Genomic DNA, 23,702 nt, shown 5'->3' with positions numbered 1-23,702 from the left:
GTTAAGGTGATCCAATGATCCACAAGCAGTGGTAGAGACAAAAATCCTCCATGCAGCCTGGGGACAATGAAAAAGAGGCAGAAACCATAGGAGAGTTCAATTTAGGAAAGTCTGGTTTGCAGGTAAAGGACAATGAAGCAAAGCTAAAACCCAGGAGACCTTTGAATTGAAGAAGGGCTAATTTTTCAGGCTTGAGGCTATGAGCAGTGCTGATGTTCAGCAAGGCAGCCCTTGGGTATAGAATGAGCAAAACTCTCGTTACATCATTAATTGTACTGCACCCGGCAGCTGCAGCAACAGACCTCACTGCTGATCCTGCAGGAATTTAAGCCCATAAGTAATCCCATTTAAATTAATGGGATTATGCCTCAGAAGTGTAGAGTTAAGCATATGTGTATTGGTTTGCTGGAGCAGGCCTGGGGCGACATGAGGGCTCACAAAGAGCCCTGCTTGCAGTGTTGATGCTCTTTGTGCTGCCATCCCACAGCTCCTGTTTTTCCATCCATCCATCCATTGGGAAGGAAGGGTGCAGGATGAGCTCCAAGGTCTCTAAGGAAAACCCCCAAACTGGGGGAAGTCACACAGTGATTAACTACTGAATGAGTGCCACCATTGAGTGGCACCATTTCCTCTGAGTCAGTCCTGAACAAATATCCCAGCACCGCTTTAAGATGGGAAACTGTGACTGGATGTGCAGTCCCATGGAGGAGATGGAAAACAAACATCCTGCTGGTGACTGCCACACAAGGTCTCAGTAGCTCATTTGGAGGGTTCGTTTTTTCATCCTGGTGTTTCTGGCCAAGGTCCAAGTGCTGTAATTCCAGCTTTCTGGTTCACCCTCCCAGCATGGGCTCCTGCTGTCTCGAGGCCTTGGTTGCATTTCTGAACACCAACAAGCAGCTGGTGGAGCCCTGACGGGTGAGGGACAATGTCTCTACACACACAACAGATGACCCAGACACCCCAAGAGAATGAGCAGGATGCGAAGAAACAACACTGGAGCCTTCACTCATGCTGAGGAGAGCTTTGGTTTGCATTAAAATCAGGAATTGCTCAGCATGCATGACTACAGCAAAGTGGCTCCTCCACTGACATTGGAACAACTCGAGATTTCACTACATGCAAATGTTCCCTTTAATCCACTCCAACGCTTCAGCTCTAGCAGTGAGCTCAGGGAAAAGCTGTGAACATGGTGCAGTACCTTATGCGAGTAATGCACATATTACACCCTGCCTATGGACGTAAGAGGGGAAAATTTCTCCACTGCAATCTTGCTATCAGCATGCAGCATGTTTGAGAGGCTCCTGATTCTTGGACATTGGCCAATCTCCTCCAGAGCTCTGGAGTTAACACTGCCACCATCTGATGCCTTGTGTCACACCCTCTCTTGAGCATCAGGAGCTCCTAGAAAGGAAAAGCTCAGACAAGGCATCAGTCACTTAAGTCATAGGTTATCTGAAGTGAAGGCTACCCATGGCTTCCTTCCTTTTTCCTGTTTTCTGCAACCTTCTTCTGTGACAGTTGTCACCATATTTCTTAGGTCAAGAACACTCAGATGACCCCTCCTCATATTATTAATTATTATTATTATGAAAATGCTGAAGTCCTCTAAATTAGAAGAGTGTCCCAAATTTGACTGCCTTGCTCCCCAGAAATTCGGTTTTCCATTTTTGTTTTATGTGAACCATGCAAATAATGTTTTGACTGGTAGGAAAACTCTTCTTGTAAATACAAACAAATATTAAAAATCTGACAACAAAAACTGACATTAAGTAGCTGGAAAACTGGGATAGGTATGAGCTAAAAGAAATTTCCTGCTGCTAATATGTATATTTCTACCTTTAATCACTGTCATATTATTTTCTTATCCCTGCTTGTCCTCCATGGCATGGTATGAGGAGATTTCAGACAGGTCCTAAAGAAGCCTTTGAGAATAGACCAGTATTTAAAGATTCACCTTTGCTGTAAGAAGGGAACGTTCACAAAAGTTATGTACTATTCTATGTATTGAAATACTTCTCCTGGGCAGTTAAATGTACTGCCAACTCTACCTATCATTTTGAAATTTCAAACATGCTCATCTCTACAAGTCCAATAGAAAAAGAAACCTTCTCTTTGCACATTCTTTATGTGAAATTGCTGAAAGTCATGTATTTAAAATGAATTGGGATTGATGTGAATCTGTTACTTTAACAAGAAACAATCTGGTATTTTCATAAGCAATTAGACTATGTTAATAGTCCCTAATCTATCATGCCAAGAAATGACAGAAGTAACTTCTTAACTATATAAAAGAGTCAGGGGTTTAGCTGATGTTTCTTCTTTAGAGAAAAGATAACTCACATGTCCATCTGGATCTAACTCAGCTGTTGTGAAAGAGCAGCATCAGCATCCAAAACAGCAGAAACAGCAGAGAGTCAGAGTTCAGGTCCCAGTGCCATCCTGTTGTTTCTGCAAAAGCAAGGCAAATGACCCTGGAAAAATATACAGCAGAATGCATCAGGGAGAGGTGTTATCCTTGGCTGTAAAGCTCTCTCTGAAGTAATCACTGGGGGTGTTGATTTGCCTCATTTTGCCTTTAAGTAAGATCTGTGATCCTGTTAGCATTTTGCATGTCACACTGAAACTTCACCCTAGAAAAGGACTGGGATGGAGATTCCTCAGCTGTGGTCCACAGCACAGTGGTGAGCTCACTGTGCCTGCAGTATGCTGACTTTCATCCTGGACTTCATCTGAAAGGAACAGAGCCAAGGGAAGAAGAGATGAGAGAAACAGCTAAAGCAGAAACCATGGTCAACTTTTACAGGAAGGTCAATACCCATATTCCTCTAAAGACTTCTTAGAAAGAGGCACAAATGCTTTTTCAGTATGGTTTTCCATGTAATGTAAATTGCCACAGGTATGTTACACAATGACTTGGAGGATAAGTGCCCATGAGGCAATTTCTGTATTGAGATGTGGAGCTCATCACAAAAAAGCTGGAAAACACCTGTAGGTGTGGGAATAAGTTTCTACTCTTACTGGAATAAAATATACTCTGGTCATTGAGCAGGCTTTTAAAGACCCCATAGCATACAACATCTATTTCTGTCTGTCCTCTGAAGGATCCCTTCTTTTTTTTTCACTGATGAGATAATTTATCTGGTATTTAGCAGAAGAAAAACCATTAAACCACACATTAAAGGTGGCCCATGATGAACAGAGTCCAAGTGACATTGGCAAAGGGAGGAAATGAAACGTGTGAAATGCAAGATTATGCCGATCTTGAAATGCAGTGTTAGAACTGGCTTTTGATGGACCATGTATGTTGTATTCCCTATGAATAGGTACAGCACTGAACGATTCAGAAATCTGATGTGAAGACCAAAAAACTGAGGGAAAGTTTCCCATTGACTTCAGGGCCTTTGGATTACAAGCTTTTGCAGGAAGTACCATTGATTACTGAAATAGCTTCAACCATATGAAACCCCTGAGAAATTTAGTTCACTATACTGTAGCTATTTCTGCCACTACTTCTACCTTAGCTGTCTGTCTCAGGCTGATCTATTTTAAATAATTATTTCTTTCCGGAACTTTAAAGGCTTGAGTCATCCAAGATGATGAATTTGCAGGGAAAGCTCCTTTTCCACCTCCTCCCCCCACCCCCCACATTTCAGCACTGTGAAGGCCTTATTCATGAAACTTCACTCCTCCATTAGAAGAACTTGAAATTTGACAGTGGCTTGAAATTTGACAGTTTGAAAATGGCTCTTCAAACAGACATATACTTTCACATCTTTGAAAGCAAATATATAACCCAGAATCACAGAGTAAGCTCAGTTGGAGACCCACAAGGATCATGGAGTCCAACTCCTGGCTCTGCACAGCACCATCCCCAAGAGTCACACCATGTGTCTGAGAGCACTTCTTAAACACTTCTTGAATTCTATCAGGCTTGGGACTGTGACCACTTTCCTGGGGAGCTTGTTCCAGTGCCCAACCACCCTCTGCCTCTGGCTGAAGAAACTCTTTCTAATATCTAAAGTAAACCTCCCCTAAACCTCCTCTGACACAACTTCAGGCCATTTCCTCAGGCCCTGTCACTGGTGACCACAGAAAAGAGAGCAGTGTCTGCCCCTCTGCTACCCCTCACAAGGAATGAGGTCTCCCCTCAATCTCCTCTTCTCCAGGCTGAACAGACCAGGTGACCTCAGCCGCTCCTCACACGGCTTCCCCTCAAGGCCCTTCACCATCTTTGTTGCCCTCCTTTGGACACTGTCTAAAACCTTAATGTCTTTCTTATATTGAGGCACCCAAAACAGCACACAGTACTCGAGGTGAGGCCGCCCCAGTGCAGAGCAGAGCGGGACAATCCCCTCCCTTGCCCAGATGGTGATACTGTGCCTGATGCCCCCCCGGACACAGTTGGCCCTCTGGGCTGCCAGGGCAGCTCTGGCCCATGTTCAACTTTCCACAGACCAGGAGCCCCATGTGCCTTCCCACAGCGCTGCTTTCCAGCATCTCATTCTGCAGTCTGTCCCCACAACCAGGATTGCCCCATTCCAGGTGCAGAATCCAGCACTTTCCTGTGTTGAGCTTCATATTGTTGGTTATTGGATGATCGACCAGTCCTCTAATTTGTTGAGGTCTCGCTGCAGGGCCTCCCTGCCCTTGAGGGAGTAAACTCCTCCCAGTTTTTTATCATCTGCAAACTTGCTTAGTATCCCTTCCAGGTCTGCATCCAAGTCATTTATTATGATTTTGAAGAGCACAGGGCCTAAGAAAGATCAAGGTTTCCATGACCAAAATTGCCTGAGACACCCTTGCTCTGCAGGATATGCCAGCCCTGAGTTTACCAGGGCTGATCTAGACTGCAACTGGGTCAGTGCACAGACATTTGAGAACTGCTAAACTCACCCCTGCTGAGAAGAAAGGGAGGGTAAATCAGGGATGAACCAAGAAGTGAAAAACACATATTCACATATCCAACAGGGGTGGGAAGAAACTTAAGTGACCAAAGATGGGGAAGAGGCAGCTCTGCCACAGTTCTACCCACTCAGCTTTAAGTGACTGATCTCCATTCTTACAGTATGGTTATGGTATATTTTACAGTATGCACTGAATTTTAATTTTTCTGTGCAGATTTCACAGTCTTCCTTCCTCCTGTGGCTTTTACTACCCAAGAAGGGAGAGAGGCGGAACAAAAAGCTGCAAACCGAAGGGAGTGTGGGTGTGAGGGGGTTTATGTGTGCTTTGGGTTTGAAGCTTTGGCCTGAAAAGAGATATTTTTGTTAACAGACTACAAAAGATGGATGATTTGCTGTACTGAAGAAGTTCGAAACTCCTGCAACGTCAACACAGTTCATTGAAAGTTAAGAGGGGGCGTGCTATTTTTAGGTGCTAAGTAATTCACAACATTTTGTGTTTAAAATAAAATATTCATCTGTATCATTATGAGTCATCTTTGTTCAGATAGTTTACTAAAATATTGTCCTTATGTAATACTATCATCCAACATGCCTGAGACCTCTGTTTTATTTTAAAGTTGGTGCACAACAGAAAGTCAACAGATATATTTGTGTTTTTAAGGTTAATGGTGAAGTGAAACAATATTCCAGGTATAGTCACTATTAACATGTTGTAAAATGTTGACTTCTCTTGCTATATTTTCAAATACCCTGTGTCTTTTCTATTATTATTTTTCTTCTGCAGTTTATGTGCTGTACTCCTGCAGCCAGGAACATGTGTTTCCAATTACTTGAGCTTTCCATACCAGCTTTGCGTTCAATAGCAACATTTTTTTAAGGTACAGCTCCTCCTCCCACAGAAGTTAATATTCCTCTCCTTTTTCACACAGCTAACAGCAGTGGCTCTTGATTTCAGGCTTATTTTAGAAATCATTTGATTTGGAGCTCCCCCAGACAAGAATATTACTTTCTTCTAAACTTCTTGTACATTTTAAGTGAGAAAACCAAGCTTTCATATTGAATGTATATGAAGTCTTGAAGCAAGGGAGGGAAAACTGATGTAATCCAGTCCGCCTTGCATAACATTTTCTCTAGTTTCTTATACAGCAAAGAATCCAATTTGACCACTAGAGCCATAATGGTAGAAATATGAGACATCATCCCATCCTTAAAATTCATGCTTCTGCCTTACAAATTCCACTCCTGAAGCATGTGTGCAACCTGTGTCTAACTAATGTGTTGTAAGGTCAAACACTGTGACTACGACCATTTGTACATGGAAAATTGAGGCAGATAGATGTTTTTGCCTCAGTGTTGGCTTAGGGTTCAAGCTTGTATTTGACTTTTCCATGCAGTTCTGGGACCCACCATTAAAGAGGAATCTGAAGGTCCTTGAATGTTTTCTGAGGAGGGCAACAAAGCCAGTGAAAGGGCTGGAAGTCATGTCCTGTGAGGAGCAGCTGTGGGCTCTGGGCTTGTCTGGTTTGGAGAAGATGAGGCTGAGTGGTGACCTCGTGCTCTCTAACAGCTTCCTGAGGAGGGGAGGGAGAGATGGAGGTACTGAGCTCTTCTCCCTGGGATCCATTGGTAGGACATGAGAATGGTTTAAACCTGTACCAAGGGAGGTTTAGACTTGATATTAGGTAGCATTTCATGGAATTATAGAGTCATTTTAGGTTGGGAAAGACTTTTAAGATCTTCAAGCCCAACCATTAACCCAACACTTCCAAGTTACCATTAAACTATGGTAAAATACTACTAACCCTAAGTGCCACATTTACGTGTCTTAAATACCTCTAGGGATGATGACTCAACCACTTCCCTTGGAAACCTGTTCCAATGCTTAGCCACCTTTTCTGTGAATATTTTTTTCTAGTGTCCAATCTAAACCTTCCCTGGTGCAACATGAGGCCATATCCTGTCACTCGTTACCTGGGAGAAGAGACCAACCCCCATCTGGCCACAACCTCCTTTCAGGGAGTTGTAGAGAGCAATAAGGTCCCTCCTGAGCCTCCTTTTCTCCAGGCTGAACACCCCCAGCTCCCTCAGCTGGTCATCATAGGACTTGTGCTCTAGACCCTTCCCCAGCTGCTTCGCCCTTCTTTCAACATGCTTCAGAGGGTATCAAAACAGTGGAACAGTCTTCCAAGAGTGGTCAACACTCCAAGCCTGTCAGTGTTTAAGACAAATGAGGGCATGCCCTCAATAACATGCTTTAACTCTTGGTTAGCCCTGAAGTGGTCAGGCAGTTGGACTAGATGAACATTTTAGGTCCCTTCCAACTGAAATATCCTATTCTATTTATCATCTGCATCAATTAGACACTGGCTCCCACTCAAGCTCCAGTCTGAGAAAGGCCAGGGGCTCACCATACAGAGAAAATTCAGGCACAGAGCTGCAAACTGAGATGCAGACCTTACAGACAGTGCAAACATAACCAACACAAAACACCTAACAAAAAAATGGACCCCAACCTGAGGCACAATTCATCAAGGTAAGAGGTGTAGCCAGAGAGACCCAGGCTCTGTCTTGTATAAGCAGAAGGTACGGGGCAATGTGTGAGTGCAGTGGAGTAGGGTTACTGCACATCCCTTCATCCTGCTTCAAGTTGGGATTAAGCCAAAACACAACTATACAGCAGTTTGGAAGTGCCCTGGGATTTGTCACTTTAAGTGAAGTTTGGGTGATTTGACCAAGGCCAGCATAAGAGCTTGAACTTGGCATTATCCATGAACCTGCCTAATGAAACTTCATTAACAATTTAATCTGCTTCCTAGGACTGGACAGGTGGGGCAACCCACTGGGGCAGAGTGTGGTCTGGGCCTCAGGCAGTAGAAAGGCTGGTCAGAAGGTGTTAAGGTGTTTGGAACAGGTTATAAACCTCTGGCCTTTAGTCACTGAATAACCAAAGATTGACTAGCAGATCTCTCATCTGACCTCCACAAGAGGAAAAGTCATGATCCCTCGTTTGTATGAGAAGAACCACATGAACACTCCTTTGTGCTTTCCCTGAGCATCAGGAATATGGGTACCTCCTCCTGAAGTACAAAGCTAGTGAGGCAGTGTGTGCTGAAATTACAAGGTAGGAAGGCAAGATATTTAGCCCAAGAAGAGTCATTCAGAAAGGGGATTAATTAATGTTTGGTGTTGTATGATCTACCTCCATGGATGTGATTTGTAGCCCTAAAACAGATATTGTGTTTGAAAGCCCCAATGATAACATGGCAGAGCATAAATGAGATCCTGGCTGAGCCAGGATGAGTGTTTCAACTGTTGAACACTTGCAGAGGGATTCACAGCAAGTGAGAGTGGGATGAAAGCAGCCACCACCTCCCACAAGACATGAAGGAGCTTTTCCCAAAGAGGAGTCTATAACCAGAGTGTAAGCAGCCAGAAGAGTTATGTGATGAGGAGAAATATGGAAATGAGACATCTGCAGAGCCCATTCCTCCTTTGGGGAAGTGCTGCAGTCTCTGTGACAATAGAGAGTCTCTTCTCTAATCACTACTTCTCCCCACAAACCTCTCTGATGCTGGTCCCAGGTGCATTGGTAGTGGAGGACAGGCACTGCAGCCCTTCTGAGCATGGGATACAGCACTTTCTGACTCACTGGGTCTAACAGAGGCCACACTGCCACACACGCTGTTTTTCTCCCTGCAAAAGTCATATCTTTCTGCAGCAGTCCCAGCCTTCTGCTGGGCTATCTCCTTCTCATCTACATACATCGGGGCCATAACAGAGAGGAATTCTATTTTACTCTTTGGCTTTGTTTCTCAGTCTTGTTTCCTCATCAGCATTCAAGGGTTTGGATTTTGATGACCCACAGGCATATGCATATGCATGAAAATCTAAACTCCTAATCAATTACAGTCATGGAAAAAAAATGGATTTGAGTTTATTTTCCTCTTTGTAGGCATGATGGCCATCGCCTATTTCCAAAAGCTGTGAATACAATTAGAAATAACATTATTTTCTCAGTGGCCTTTAATTTTCTGGACCACTCTAAAGCTCTCCAGGCTAACAACTCATGCATACAGCCTATGTTGCCTACAAATATTCAGTGCTTAGAGCATGTGATGCTTGCAGCATTTGTAACAGTGTTGACTCTCACATGTCTATGACAAGTCTCATGGCACCCATCCATACTTACAAATGCTCAGCTCCTTGTGATGAGGGATTGACGAGAAATATAGCACTAATTTTTATGTATACATTTAGTCTGCTTAAAATAGCTTAAAATAATTGCTCATATGACCAAAGATCATGAGAAGTTTACGTTTCTTTTTCTTAAAAATCCCCTAATTGCTAAACCAATCTGGTGATCAACTGGGGTTTGTCATAGTGTTTGTTAATGTCTGGAATTCTTGAGTTCTGTTTGTCATTTAACTTTTCTGTAACAAACCAATGACAACACATTAAGGAGACGTCTTTTTCAACAATTTTTAGAAAGGAAACCAAGGAAAACTTTGGTAACAATTGGAGAATAAGCCTGGTGTGACACTCACATGTCCAAGGTGTCCTTCCAACCCAGCCCTTTCAGCACAACTGACATCCTGGAAACCTATAGAGGACAATGTAGGGAGACTCAGATTTCTCCACACAACATTTTTGTTGTAATTTGGTGCATAATTCAACTTACAGCTGTCCCTAAACATTATCTGGACTGTCCACATATCTTTGGCAAAATATGAAGTCAGCAGCTACTCTGACACCATGGGGACCTCTCTAGGTGACATCTGCTTTCTTTAGTACCCTTTACTGTATATATCTATACAGCATTTTTTGAGCAGAGCCGGTAAAAAAATTGTTTGTACATGTCTTTGGTTTCCTCCCTTCACATGCCACATTGGAAAGAAAATAGGGGGGAAAAAAGAGGACTACAAAAATATTCCCCATTTTTGCCATTGTAAAAAGGAACAATGAAGGAGAGGCAAAAAAAGAAATGCTTCAGGGTTTGGGTTTTTTTCTTATTTAAAAAAAGAAAACTCTAAAAACAGTTGAAAATGAAACATGCACTGCCTCCTGTGCATTAGTGCAGCCTGTAGCTACCAGCAAGGGTCAAGTGCTTCTTGACAAGGCAGTTTCTACTGCCCGGACCTTTTCAGAACGTCAAGAGGTGCTATTTGCTTAATAAATGTACAAACATGTCGTTAAACCTGTTAGAACACAGCTTCTGCTGTATTTCACTGAATGAACAGTGGGGAAAGCAGCAATGTTTCTCATGTAATGTAAGAGCACATGGTTTGCTGCCGGATGGAGGGGGCTTGGGGCTTGGGGCTTTTCCTAGTGCAACACTGCCAGCAGGGATGCTGATCTCAAAAGTAAACCTCCTTGCCTGCTCATTTAGGAAGGAGCAGGACTAGTAATAAAAGTGGCAGGGATCTCCAAGGAAATGTTAAAATTGAAAGCCGGTGCACAGAGATGTTTGGTAGCACAGCAAGAAGTCTCTAAACAAGTTAATTACTGAAGTTTTCAAGAAAAGTAGTGTTTATAGCTCACAATAAGTTGTGTCAGTGTTTTGAAATCCTTTTGGATAGTGTTTTCTACTCATTTTCTCTAATGTTTGCAAAGTTTTAGTATATGCTGTAGTAAATGCAGATAGAGTCACAGTGTGATTGGGGAATTTGGTTTAGCATGTCACAGTATTTCTCTGGCATCCAGTTTTTAGTAGCTAGAGAGAGAGAGGTCTGGGATGGCTGAGGCACAGGGCTGGCCATGCTCAAAAGGGAAAGTAAATTAGTTTCATGTGAATATATTAAGACATTTTCTTTAAGGATGTAAAACGTCTGGGTGACTGAAGGGTGGAGACTGACAAAACTAGGACCTGCGATTTCTTTCTCCAAATGTTTTATTTATTCTGTTGAAATCTTCTCCAAATCCAATATGTAGGGCAGTAAAGGACTGATCTTTCTTTCAAATCTATAATGAAAAAAATAAAAATTCCTAGCTATTATAATGATAGGGCTTGTCATTAATACATGGAAAATAACAGAGCTTGGGGCCTCATAGGTTGATGATAACTTTCTTGAGCATTTTGTTCATGATCTCAATAATGATTTCATGTGCTTTATCTTTCACATGCATATCTAAACCCTTTTAATCTTGTCTTAATTCAGTAGCCATAGAGTTCTTTGTGGAAGAAGGGACAATTTTGTTATCAGCTCTAGGAATACACAAAGCTACATCCTGGGGATATAGAACAAGTGATCAGAAAGCTCAGCTGCGGCGGGTACATCAATGGTGGATGTGGTAAAGGGTTTTTCCCATTTAAAAGCAAGCATCTTCACATCTGTACTGAGTAAGGCCCCTGGCTTTTTTTTTCTTAAGGTGATGGGGGATTTTTTGCAGCTGCTGTGCCCTTCCAGGAATCTTTATCTACTCTTTAGTTTTGATAATTCTGCTTGCTTTAGTTCGAAGATTTCTTTCTGCCCCAGTTTGGCTGGAATGTTTCTATATAATTTATTATTGTCAGCTTCATTATTTTGCCTACCATGCTGTCCCTGTTCTCTGTTTTGCCGAGACCGACAATAACACCTTTCTGCAGAGTTTTTCAACAGAAATATCTCATAAAATTAAACTTTTAACAATAAGCACAACCTTTTTTCCTACTTATTTTTTAACTAAAAAACCAGAAAAGTATAATACTTTTTGTAGTTCTGTATGGAAATTGTTGGAGATGTATTATAAACTGATAGTTTTCCATTGAATAGAAATTATTTTTCCCCCCTCTTTGACATTTTTCCAGACAGAACCCCAGTTCTAGCAGAAAGCACTTGCTCTTCTGCTTATAGCCTATTGAAGGTAGCTGGAGGACTCTGGTCTTTTTAATTATTGCTTTATCGCCTCTCACCTTGACCTAACTCTGCCCTGGTAGGGAATGTTTGCCTACCTCTAACTGATTTACAGCAGATGTTAGTGGTAATAAATTTTATCCCAATTCCCCCAGCTCCTTTTTTTTTTCTAGAGCTGCTTGAATGTTTTCCAATGAAAAGTCTCTCAATCTTAAAAGGCTTTTTTTTGGTCAAAATGCATATTTTGAAGTGTTATGCCTATTTTCTCTTTTTTTTTTTTTGAATCATTTTTCAGTTATACTGAAAAGGCTGTACTTTATACCTTTTCTCTATTTTTTGCTTTCCTTTTGCTGCTGCAAAGAGTGGTGCTAAGGGGAAAATACAAGAAAAGAGAAGGTGAAAAATACCGTGACAACAGAAGAACTTCTTATGGAAAAAAAGTGAATAACTGAAATAGCTCACTGGCAAAGCCCATGGAACAAGAAAGAAAAGAAATAAAGTTCGACCCTGACATGTTTTAATTTTTCCCTGTTTTTCCACCAGTTTGCTCCTGACATCATCAAGCAACCATTTGGTCCTTGTTTCATGCAGCACGTGCTAGACAAGGCAGATGACTTCATGCCTCTAAAGTCAAGTATTTGTTCTACCAGCTCTTTGCACAGATGCAGCCACCAGTGCTCCAACCATGTACACAGTGACTGACCTCCATCACCAGCCTCACACTTTCTAAAAAGTAGTAGGAGAATGACTGGGAACATGAGGACACAACTTGAAAGATATTTTCTTCATCAAGAATTAGGCTGGAGACCAAAGGAGAGTTCCTGAGGAAGGGATGCCCCCAAAGCCCCATTTTCCACCCCAGTTCTGCTGCCAGGCTTCCTACGCCAACACAACCTGACTCCATAATCCAGGCATGATGTCCAAGCCTGGCCACTTCCAGGGAATGCTGTAACAAATGCTGGTTTGCCAGAGCTTCTGTCTTTGAAATAATAAGCAGAAACACACTGCAAGTAGCAGAAGGTGCTGAAGGAAGCCTTTTCCTATAGTGGTCCTATTTTGTTCCTAGCAGGAACCTTAATATAATGATACAGGTTAGTATTGCATGTGGGACTTACACTGGGGCCATTTCAGACGAGCTGATTGCCAGTGCCTTGGGCGAGGGCACCAGTCAGTGGATATTACCTCTGTGTCTAATTACTTCCACCAGCAAGTGAAATTCAAGGTAGTAATTTCTATCATTTTTTTAATTTCTAGGAAGTCTTAGGAGAACCAGAAAATCTAAAGACATGATGTTTTCTTTCTAACATGTTTAGGCAGGACTGTCCCAAAACGTCAGGTTTCAGAGAGAGGAAGCATTTTTGGGAGTGGGCCCTCGCCTTAGGAGTCCATAACCTCTGGAAAGCAGAGAAGCCTGCAATTGTCCACCTCCAGAAAACACAGTGAAGTCCCCATTCTGCAAACATGCAGGGGCTTAATTGTGTGTGCGTGTGTGTGCTTATAATACTGTGAATTTAAATTTGGCAACTCTCATGTAAACTTCACTTTATTAATTACATCTGTGGGAGCAAGGGGTCAGTTCTATGCAATATTATTGCTTCTCCTTGCTTTTGTAACTAGCTAAGAGCTTTACACTAATAGTGTAACCAAGGTAGATCATATAAAAGAAATAAATTAAGAAGCCTAAAAGTGATATTTTTAAGGATGACAAGTGAGCCACAAGACACAAAGAGCAAATTCTAAATTCCAAAAATAACCAACCAAACAGGCTTCATCTTAATTTTGCTAGCGACTGCAGAGTTTGTTCCTCGGTTCACAGAATCATAGGATGGTTTGGGTTGGAAGGGACCTTAGAGGTCATCTAATTCCAGCCCCTCTGCCATGGAACTAGATTTCTTGACAAAATGGCATAAAGGGGGTCCCCACTGCACCAGTGTGGAGTAAATCATGGTGGGGACTCTGCAAATATCCCACAGACAGCTGTACAAATCTTGTGTCACAGCAAAAGAGAGTGGAAAAAGAACCAAGTAAAACTACCTCAGGACTACCAGGTATCCAGAGTCAGTGGCACACAGGAGTTCAGGCAGGTTGCTGCGGGGCTCAGGGTGCATCTCCTTCTCAGAGGAGGAAAATTATGCACTTTTTCACTAAAGCAGCACTGTGTAGAAATCAATGGAGTTCAAAAAAGAGAGGGCAGGGCTGAATGCAGGGCTGCCGCTCAGACTTCTGAGCACTCAGACTGTGGAGCCTCCCGGGCAGCTTGTGTTTCCAGGCGTCTCATAACGCAGATCCGATTTCAGGCTCAGCCCTGGGCAGGCAAGGGGTTAACAGGGACACTGCACGTTAACTGTATCTGTGGAGATTATGGCATGTTTATCCAGTGTTCAGATTTCCTGTCTGAGTGTTTGGATTTCCTGAAATCCCTGCTATCAGCCCAAGTGCTGTCCAGTGAGCAGACCTTTTTCTCTCTCTCTTCCCCCCACCCCCCCTTTTTTTTTAACTTTGCTCACATGGTAGGTTTTCCTTCCTGCTCTCTTTCCAGTTGTAGTGCCTGTGTCTCCTCACCGGTCAGGACATTTATGGATGCTGATCAACAGTCTTAGACTCCAAAATTCTGAGGATTGCCGTACATTGGATTTCCTTTTTATTATTATTTCTTTATTTCAGTTTATTTTATCATTTTGTGGCAAGAAAACCTGAAGAAACATGCTCTTTTTCAGCTGCCTATGGGAGAATATGTTTTAGTCTGAGGTGGAATAATGGCCTTAGGCTTGAGGACCAAATCTGGAATGGGAATTCAGACTGCACACGTCCTGGTGAGTTACAGCGCGTCGGGGCTGAGCGTGGCTGGTAACGAGCAGCTCAGAGACAGGGACAAAGGCTGAGCCCATCCATTCAATGTGGCTGCGGAGCAAACTGCAAAAAGCAGATGGGTGAAGCTGAAGTCAGAACTTTTTCCAAAAAAAACAACTGAAGTCCAGTTTTATTTCCTGAAAATAACACACGCTGCTCCACAGCCCAGATAATGTCTAGGTAAACTTTGTAGCAAAATATGGAAGGCTGGATTCTGTGAGTCCTTTCTCATGTAAGTAACTTTTACTCAAGTAAACAACCTCAGTGAGTTTAAAAAGAGCTCATGTAAGAAAGGACTTGCAGAATGGGGCCCACATTGTAAATTGCAACGTCTCACTCACAGCAAAAATTAATTTTAAAAGAAAAATGAGCATTTTCTAATTCTCTTTGCATGTTTCCTTGGCCTTTTACATTTTATTGTGGATCTAGATTTAAGTTTTAAGAAGAATCTATGTGCCAACTATTTGCCCTATTGTCTCTTAAATAAGTTTGCAGTAGGAGTGACAGTGTATTCCATGCAGCAATGTGCCGGGAGGCCAGAAAGGGGCTTTCTGTTGTTGGAGGGAAAATGCTGAGTGCTGTGCTGCTCTGAATGAACTGGAAAGCTGCATTCAGACATGGGGCTTAGCTAAGGTTTTAGCTTCATTTTTGGATGTGAGAGCTCATGATGACATTATCAGCCTTAGGTGGTTTTAGCTAAACCACAGTCACAACTGCAATGAGTTGACCAGTCTCGAAATCAGTGACTCAGAATTTGAAAAGAAAAAAAATCTTCTTTTCAGGCCTCTTTGAAGCAGATTGCATTATTGGCATCCATGGAAGTGTTGCTGGAGTAAGTTGTGGAAGATAAAGCATCATCACTGCTGCAACTTTTGTTCTGTCCCGTGGCTGGAGGCTGTGGTTGTGCTGAACATTCCTGAGCTACTCACTGGACCCAGTCCAGGGATTTGATTCTCTAATTGTAGGGAAAAAACTTGATTCAGGAATTGCTTAGATGTAGGGAAACATCTATAGGAAAACCAGCTTTTTATCATAATTTTATTTTTTTATAGTAATTTTACTGTTTTTCTTAGATTATTGAACAAGTCCTGAATTCTAGTGTACAGTACTGCATGTCAAACAAGAGACTTTGATATTTAAATATTGGGAGGTTAGTAGGACAGAATACTTTCCTTCTTATACTAATAAAGGGAAAGAGCCATTTTCCAAGTTCTTTGCAAAGTTTTCAGATTTGAGGTTTTAAACTAAGTGTTTGGTGTGCCAGCGATCTGTACAACCCTTTGAATGTGATCCTGCTGCTCATCTTCAAGGTTTTCTTTGCTATAAGTGGAAGGTTTACTAGAGCAGCCAGACCAAACTAAGGTCTCGTCTGCCTTGGAATCTCCAGCAATTCAGTTTTAATCATTAACATGGGGCAACACTGAAACTGGTGGCATTTTATGCATTGAAAGGTCAGTTCTTGCAGTGTACATAGGATGTACTCTCATTGTACTGGGTTGATTGTCAAAAAATGAAAGGGGGCCAAGGAACCCCTCACCTGAGTTGGACTGGGCCATGGTGCCCTGCCTTGCACTTAACATGCAATTTGATGGTCTGCGGTCATGGGTGTGATCAAACTGGCTGCAGCAGAAATGTGCTCCTCTCAAAGCTGGCAGAAGAGTCACATGTCATCAATGATCCATGAAGTACAGAAAATACAGATGAGGAGTCAGGGGAAATATAGAGACTCATCTAGGTCTACCCAAACCTCCTAGCTTTGGAAATTTTGTTGGCCTTCCTATGAGTAAGATCCTTGAGACTGGGTCAGTTGTGGGGTTTTACCCCCTTTTTGTAGGGCTGTCAGAACTTTTCTGGTTTCAGCCAGGTTGGGAATGCTGTGGGAATAGTTTTTCTGGTGGTATTTTGGTATTTCCTCTTCTGCTCACACCCAGAGCAGGAAGTGCAGAAGCACAACCTTCAGCTCATTGTGTATGGGTTTCTTTTTATAAACCTGAATTCTCTGCCCGCCCCCCTCTTTTTTTTTTTTTTTTCCCTAATAGCCCTCACATAGGCTTAAGGTTCTGTTGGATTTAGACTGAGAATTTTTTATATATTTTCACATAATGATACTAAGCACTCAGAAGTTCCTTAATAATTCCTTAATAAGTGATTATCACATCAGTTTTCAATTATCTAAGTGCAATATTCCCAATCATTTACCCATGGTCGATAATGTTAATGTGCCAATGTCCCCCAGCAGCTGCTTCTGCTGGCATTTATTCCTGAACCTTCGGCAGCATGAGGACTAATTAGCCACCAAGACCTACCTACTCAGTTGCCCATGAAGAAATTCTGCAAATTCTTCTTTTTTTGTAATGAACCATACCGTTAAACTCTCTAAGATTAGACACTTCATGCTTTAATGTTCTTTTTCTCACTCATTTTCTTTTTCTGCATCAGTGAGGAGGTTCGACTCATGCACCTTCAGTCCATGTGTCCAACTCACTCACCATCACGACTGCCAGTCCTCCTGCTTTTCTTGCTGTTGTTGGCAAGTATGGATAAACAATTTTGACAGGTACAGAGTCCTGCAGAGCTAACTTCATAAGCACAGTGATGTTTCACTGCTCAGATGATAAATGGACCAGAGGAACTAAACCACTTTCACTGAAAACGTCCCCCACATCCAAATATTTTTAACCCTTCCTTTTCATGCAGTTTTTCTCAAAAAGCAAAGAATTCAATTTTGTTTCACACCTGAGAAAGCAGATCACGTGTGGATTGGATCTTCCCCCTCAAGACTATCCTAGTCACTTTGTGAGCCTTTAATCTGCCATTTTAGAAATTAAAATAAAGATGGATCTTAAAGTTGGTCCATGGCAAAGTAACTATCTCTATCTCCACTCGGGTCCACTCTCAGGAACACTACATGAACAGCTCTGCCAATCATGTTTGGAAACTGTCCCCAGGAGTTTGTAAGACAATTTGCTTCTCAACAGTTTCATAGTCTTCAAAAATACAAGGAAACACAAGCAAAGGGAAGTTAATTTACTTCACTAAAATCGTCTGTAACGTAAGGAGATTTAAGCAGATGCAATGGAATTACTGCAGGGATTTGAGTTCTGTGCTTGTTTGGGGGTGGTTTTTTTTCTGTTGCTGTTGGCTCCAAGTCTCTTTCTTGGGCTTTGGGGAGCTGCAGAGCTTCAGAGAGGGCACAGGGAGGGGGATGGAATGACAGCATGGGTCATTATTTCAGACACTGATTAGCAGCAGGGCTCAGCCTAGACCACACATCACTCCTCCCACGTGGCACCCAGGAGCCAAGCTCCATCCATGCTGAACAGGGAGAGATGTGAAGCTCCTTGCTCAGTCTCCCCCTGAACCCCAAAGCTGAATTAAGCCCCGCCAAGTGATGCTTTTAGTGCATCTTCCTCTATCTCGACTGGAGTTAACAAAATCCATCTGTCTATGTGAGTCAGCAGAAAAGTATTCAGCTTTTATAAGAGTTAAGGGACATGGGATAGGACAATGTCAAAGCGCATAAGTCTTTCCCCAGCTTGGCACTTGCACATCACGTGGGGAGAGGGGGTTGCATTTTCAGTTCCTATTCACCAGAGAGCTGGTTTACACCAACGGAGGATGTGGCCCATGGTGTGCATGGCCACGGCTGCTGAACAAGGCTCCTTTCATCAGCAAACAAATGTGCAACTGGCATCACCCAGCACACACTGTGACACGGTGGCTGCTGGCACTTTAGGAAAGTCAAAAGATAACTATTTGCTTCTCATCAAAAGCAAAATGAGGAAGTCTCCCCTCTCCTCTTCTGCCCCCACTGCTACCACCCTGGCTCGAGCAAGTTGATCCTTAGGCATTTGTGTGGGGGTTTGTTCTCAGTGGTTAACCACATAACAATTTGAAGCATGTGGCTAACTCAAAAGAAACTGCCTTTAAACATTTGCAGACTGTAATTGTGTTGGAGAGAGCGAAGCGCAGGCTGGGCTGCTGGCCACCCTGGGGGCTGCGGCAGGAAGCCCTGAACATCCCACAGAAGGGTCCCGTGAAGAGGGGAGAAAAAGCTGATCTTATGTCTAGGAACTTCTCTCCTTGACAACGCTCTACAGCCAGGGCCAGATGTTCCCACCTCATATTTTGTGTCTTTACTTTGTGTGTCAGAGCAAAACACCTGACGGGAAACAGAACAGAGAGAAAAGGGGTGGCAGTGAAGGGGACAGTGTTTTGGCACACCACTTTCATAAATAAGGCCAGAGAAAAAATAACAAATTGGAGAAGCTTTGCTGTGAAGCTGAGAGTGCCTGAGACTGCTGCATGATCCCTGCGGGACGGGGTGAGAGGCAGGGGTGGAGAGCCAGGCTCTGCAGGGGATGTCAAGGAGCAACCCCGTCTGGGGTGGTAAAATACGTCATTAGTGCTCTTCCATCCCAAAAACCTGAATTTGTTGGACAGAGAGGAAAGACTGGAGAGAGGAGGTGTGCTAACAAGATGAGCAGCTGTGCTTTTGGGGGTAAAGACCCCAACACTGGCATGGTGCCTCAGAGCTTGTTATCCCAGAGCTGTGGGGCTGTGCTAACGTCCAGTTTGAAAGAATCTGGGGCTTAAAGAAGCCAATAAAACTGAAGATTGAAACACTTCCCCATGGGAAAAGATGTCTGTGAGGCATTCTGCAAGTAGTTTGTGACTCCCTAAGGCCATGGGATAATTGCCATCTGATCCAGTGCATCCTCAGCCCATGGTTAGGAGAACCTCTCTTTGGCTACACATACACATGCTCCTAAGTGTTAATTGTGAAAATAACAAGTGCAACTAATCTTCTTCACCCAACTACAAACCTCACTTGTAATTCAGCAGGTAAAAATACTGTATCTGTACAATTACCAGAATGGCTCCTGATCTAGGAAAGCAAATGGCTTTTGGAGTGTGGCCTTAAGGTTGAAAAGTTAAACTGATTTGGAGGAAGAGTAAACAAGGCCTTGCCAAGTCTTCTCTCATGGCTGCAGTGACAGAAGCTGTAGCCTGGTGGCACAGGGATGGGATTGGATTCCAATTAGAAATTGAGCTGTGCCCCCAGGTCCTGGGAAGACCTTCAACCCCAAACATTCCTCCATATCTGTTTTCCAGTCTGGGGAGAAAATAAATCAGCCCTTAGTTAGTGGCTGAACGACACCCCTGAGATTGCCACCTTCTGGCTCCGAATTATGACGTGACCACAGGCAAGACACTGCATGGCACTACCCAGACCAGCAGCAGGAGCAGCATGGCTGGCTCCCACTTTCCTTTTGTTCATCTCTGCAGCAGCCAGAAGGGAGCATGTACGTGGTAAATGCAAGGCCCACAGTTGATGCACTCCCCAGAACTACTGGGGCAAGGAGAGGGAGATGTCTCCTGCCAAGCCTGGCACAGCTGCACGTCCTTTTTATAGCAACTGGCCAAGTGCATAGAAAGCAATTTTTTCCTGGCCAGAACTGTCAGCCAGAGAGGCAGCAGGACATTTCAGGCACTAGGACAAGCCTTATAGTATCTAGATTCAGCCTAGCACCAAGCCCTTAGCACAGTGCTATGATTCTACATAGGAACATAAAACCATCTGAGCCAACACTTCTGGACCTTGTCTCCAGCAGTGGCTGATACATGAAAGGTGCAAGAGTTGAACAGGGAGGACATGTAGTGGTATTTCCACAGATTATGGCCCCAGCATTCCAGGATCTCATCTGGAGGATTTTCTGAGCTTTCATGCTTAGGATGTACCTGTCCTGCAAATATTTGCAACATGCTTTGTAGGCTTTTTCCTACTTAAACTAACACACATTTTAGGCATCCATTTAAAAAAGGCTCTTATAGGTACAAGAGATTGTTAGACAAAAATGGGTAGTTAAAATCATTGAAGGAATTTTGTCCTGAATTTACAGTTATTAAATCATTACTAACAGTGAGGGTACAATCCTAGTTTCCTACCTGATTTATAGTTGGGCTACAAAATGAATTTTGTGGAAATATTCCAGACTTATTTGTGACTAAACAAGATCTATGCCAGCACTATGGAACTCTAGTGCTTTATTTACCTAATTTAGCATGGAACTATATTGCTACTTTCCTTCTGCATTAAAATCCAAGCAGTTCAGTATTCACACAAATTAATATGCCTACTGATGTAATCATTTACATAACAGCATGTTTGTCATAAAATGTGTAAGACTGCATTCTCTGCTGGTGGAGGGTACTGACTCCATCCATCTGATAAGAGGCAGGTTGTAGTTACACATCCTTTAATAATTATTTCAGCAGGTGTCCTTTTATTCCTGTTCATAATTAGTAGCTGAGTACTTAGCAAAGCTTGTCAGGATCAGAAATTCCTACAATTCAGTAGTTATCTATATTCATGAACAAAGAGGATCTCTACCTCAGTAGAATAATTTCTGAAGATATTTTAAAATAATTAAGGTTTTTAAAACTAACAGGTACCATAATTCTACATTAAGTATAGAGATTTTGAGTTATTATCAACCAGCAGGGTATAATTCTGATGTTACATGTGTCCTAAATGAATCAGATTCCAGATTTAACCAATGGTAAAAAATGTCTTAGCCAGAATCCCAGATCACAAAGGTCATTTAAGCTATGTCATTTTTATTTTCTGTGTTTATGAAGCTGTGGTAGAGAATGATCTATCATATTTCTGTATTGACCAGGATGGGGTTAAAAATTTAGTATCCAAGATGATCTACAGCTGGTATTTATTCTCACTACCTAGACAAATGGGATTTGGCTCAGTGGTAACAAATTTCCTTACTACTGAGAATATTAGACTTAAAGGGCGTCAGTAGCAGAGGAACAAGGATAAAAAGGTGATTGTAAGTCATGTTGAGCTGGAGCAGTGCAACAGCCTACCTGACACCTGGTCTGAATTACAGGAGTCTCTTGATGGCTGAGATTTATGCTTTTTTTCTCAGAGTTCCTTGGAAGCTCAGAGCAGTAATTAGGCTGTTTCCCCTATAGGGCAGTATACACATGTCTGCACAGGGTATTTCATAAACTCCTAGGCTTTATCCCCTCCCTTGCCTTCGAGCACAGAGGACAGCCTGGCTGTAAGGTTCTTTATCAGTGAGAAACATCCTTCCTGCAAGGATCATTTCTAACACTACTTCTGCCCATTTTAAGACACTGGGGTTTCCCCAACAGCTGCAAGTGGCTGACACATGTATTTCCTTCTCAAGTCTGGGATCTGCAACAGGCCCATGTCCTGTGAGTCACATCAGCAGTGTCCTAAGCAAAGTCCTACAATAGCTACAGCTTGAGCAAGAGGGTTAGACTTACAGCTCCTACCATAGATTTACACCATAGACAGACCAGGCACAAGAGGGAACATGACCCAAATCAGGTTTAGTCTCATCCTAAGGAAAACAAGGAGTCTAAGACAACACTTCATGATGCTGGTGCTGAAAGACACCTTATCATTTAAGGGAACCTTATCCATGTTGTGATTTACATCCTGGGAAAAAAGAAAAAGTAACTTATATCATAGGAATTCATATTATTTAAATAGAGTTAAATTATGTGTTACTGAGAACTCTGCAGCATCTGTAGCCTGTCTACAAGTGAGACTGAGGCAATTGCATTGTGTGTGTATGTGTTTCCCAAGACTTTGACCTCCCCTCAACCGAGACAGATGGAAGAACAGAGGTCTCAAGAGCTCCTATACATTTTGCAAAAATAGGCAGGTTGCTAGAAGAAAAACAATACTGTTTGAAACCTCTAACTTCCTCCTCCCCAAGGGAAAAGCCACAACTACTATGAGGCCAAATGAGAATTTCCACAGGAGTGTGATGATGTGCTCACCACAACCCAGGAGAAAAGCTTCCACAGCATTTGCCCCTCCAGGCTGCCCATAAGGGGTTTCAGAGTTCCCAAATCCTCTTGGTGTCCATGCAAACCTGCGTGTGCCAACGTGGCTTTAGTAATAACAGTTTGCTGAAAGACACCTGTTGTTATTTGTCCCAGTAGTTAAATTCTCTCTCCTTGCAGTACCACAGGCCATTAAATCACCATATCAATGCAAGAAGTGTTTCCTGGAGATAATAATGTCCTGGCATCAGTATAGCTTCCATACTAGTGCTGGCTGATAGTACAGTGGCAATGTTTTGTGAGGACCCGGTTTGCTGAACCCAGCCATTGTAGGTTAAATGTTAATTAGTAATTTGCAAAAGCCTAGAACTTCTGCCTAGAATTCAGAACTTTAGCTCATAACAAATTAGATAGATTGGATTAGATTATTTCAATGTCCTTCCGAAAGTGAGGTCGGTTATTTTAGTCCACTAAGGGTTTTGCTAGACAAGAGTTCAGTGCTTCCTCTTGAGTGTCCCAGTGCAGGACAATGTAATTCCACTCTGAGGTGCAGAAAATTTGTTTTTAAAATTTGAGGCCTATTCTAAATAGAAATCATCAGGTGGACCAGGCTGTTGAAGACAAGTCAATTCGAGTCTTGTGGAAAGACACTAAGTTCCCTTCAGAACGGGAACTTTGATAGGAGAGAAACTGGGACATCCAGAAAGGACAGGTCTGTGCTTTTGCTCCTTAGCATCTCCAGTCATCTGCAACATATATGAGGTTACCAGGCTTAGCAGGAGATGAGTGGTGGTCATGAACACCAGAAGTGAGCTGTACCAGCCAGCTCCTACTCCAGAAGCAAACTGCAGCAGGCTTTGCTCTGGTTCCCACAGATAGAGTGCAAAAGAGGAGGAAGACCACAGTGACCAGGCAGAATCTGTGTGAACACTGACAACACCCTCTGGTTTCAACAGTAGTTATCACAAGAAAATATGTTTCTGCTTTGTCCTTTCTTGTGCATGACAGAAACAAACAAGATATTTTTTTTTCCCAGAAAGGAAACAGGTTCATTCTGGAATGTGCTGGGCAGATCAGTTTCTTCTAAGTACTGAAGGATATATATGTGGGATTTCGACATTTTTAAGCCCTCCCAGGATATTTGTGCAATATTAATTGTGTCAGTTACAGCACAGGTTTTGCAGCAAACAGTAGACTTGATATAAGGAAAGCTGGCCTCATTTGTGCTGTTAAGTCTTTCTTAGAAGCAGAAGCTATTTGCAAGATCATAACTTCTCTC

General features: G+C 42.6%; 1 protein-coding gene and 1 long non-coding RNA gene across 6 annotated transcripts in view; one reads left to right on the top strand and one right to left on the bottom strand.

The window, feature by feature from the left end:
* LOC104692639 overlaps positions 1–23,702 on the bottom strand; it is a 50,064-nt gene that overhangs the window by 6,510 nt on the left and 19,852 nt on the right. The window contains exon 6 of one of the 2 annotated variants that reach the window (XR_005604694.1): positions 2,344–2,474. This is a non-coding gene — a long non-coding RNA (uncharacterized LOC104692639). Of the gene's footprint in view, positions 1–2,343; positions 2,475–14,542; positions 14,651–23,702 lie in introns of those variants that run through there. The other variant, XR_002046719.3, reaches the window with a different exon arrangement.
* ASAP1 (ArfGAP with SH3 domain, ankyrin repeat and PH domain 1) overlaps positions 14,469–23,702 on the top strand; it is a 146,178-nt gene continuing 136,944 nt past the window's right edge. For all 4 annotated transcript variants that reach the window (XM_019289159.3, XM_019289157.3, XM_019289158.3 and 1 more), the window contains exon 1: positions 14,469–14,550. The gene's annotated coding sequence lies outside the window, so the exon portion shown is untranslated. The remainder of the gene's footprint in view (positions 14,551–23,702) is intronic.

This window comes from Corvus cornix, chromosome 2, assembly GCF_000738735.6.
Source record: "Corvus cornix cornix isolate S_Up_H32 chromosome 2, ASM73873v5, whole genome shotgun sequence".
Classification (NCBI taxonomy): Eukaryota; Metazoa; Chordata; class Aves; order Passeriformes; family Corvidae; genus Corvus; species Corvus cornix.
This window is presented reverse-complemented; position numbering and strand designations above follow the sequence as displayed.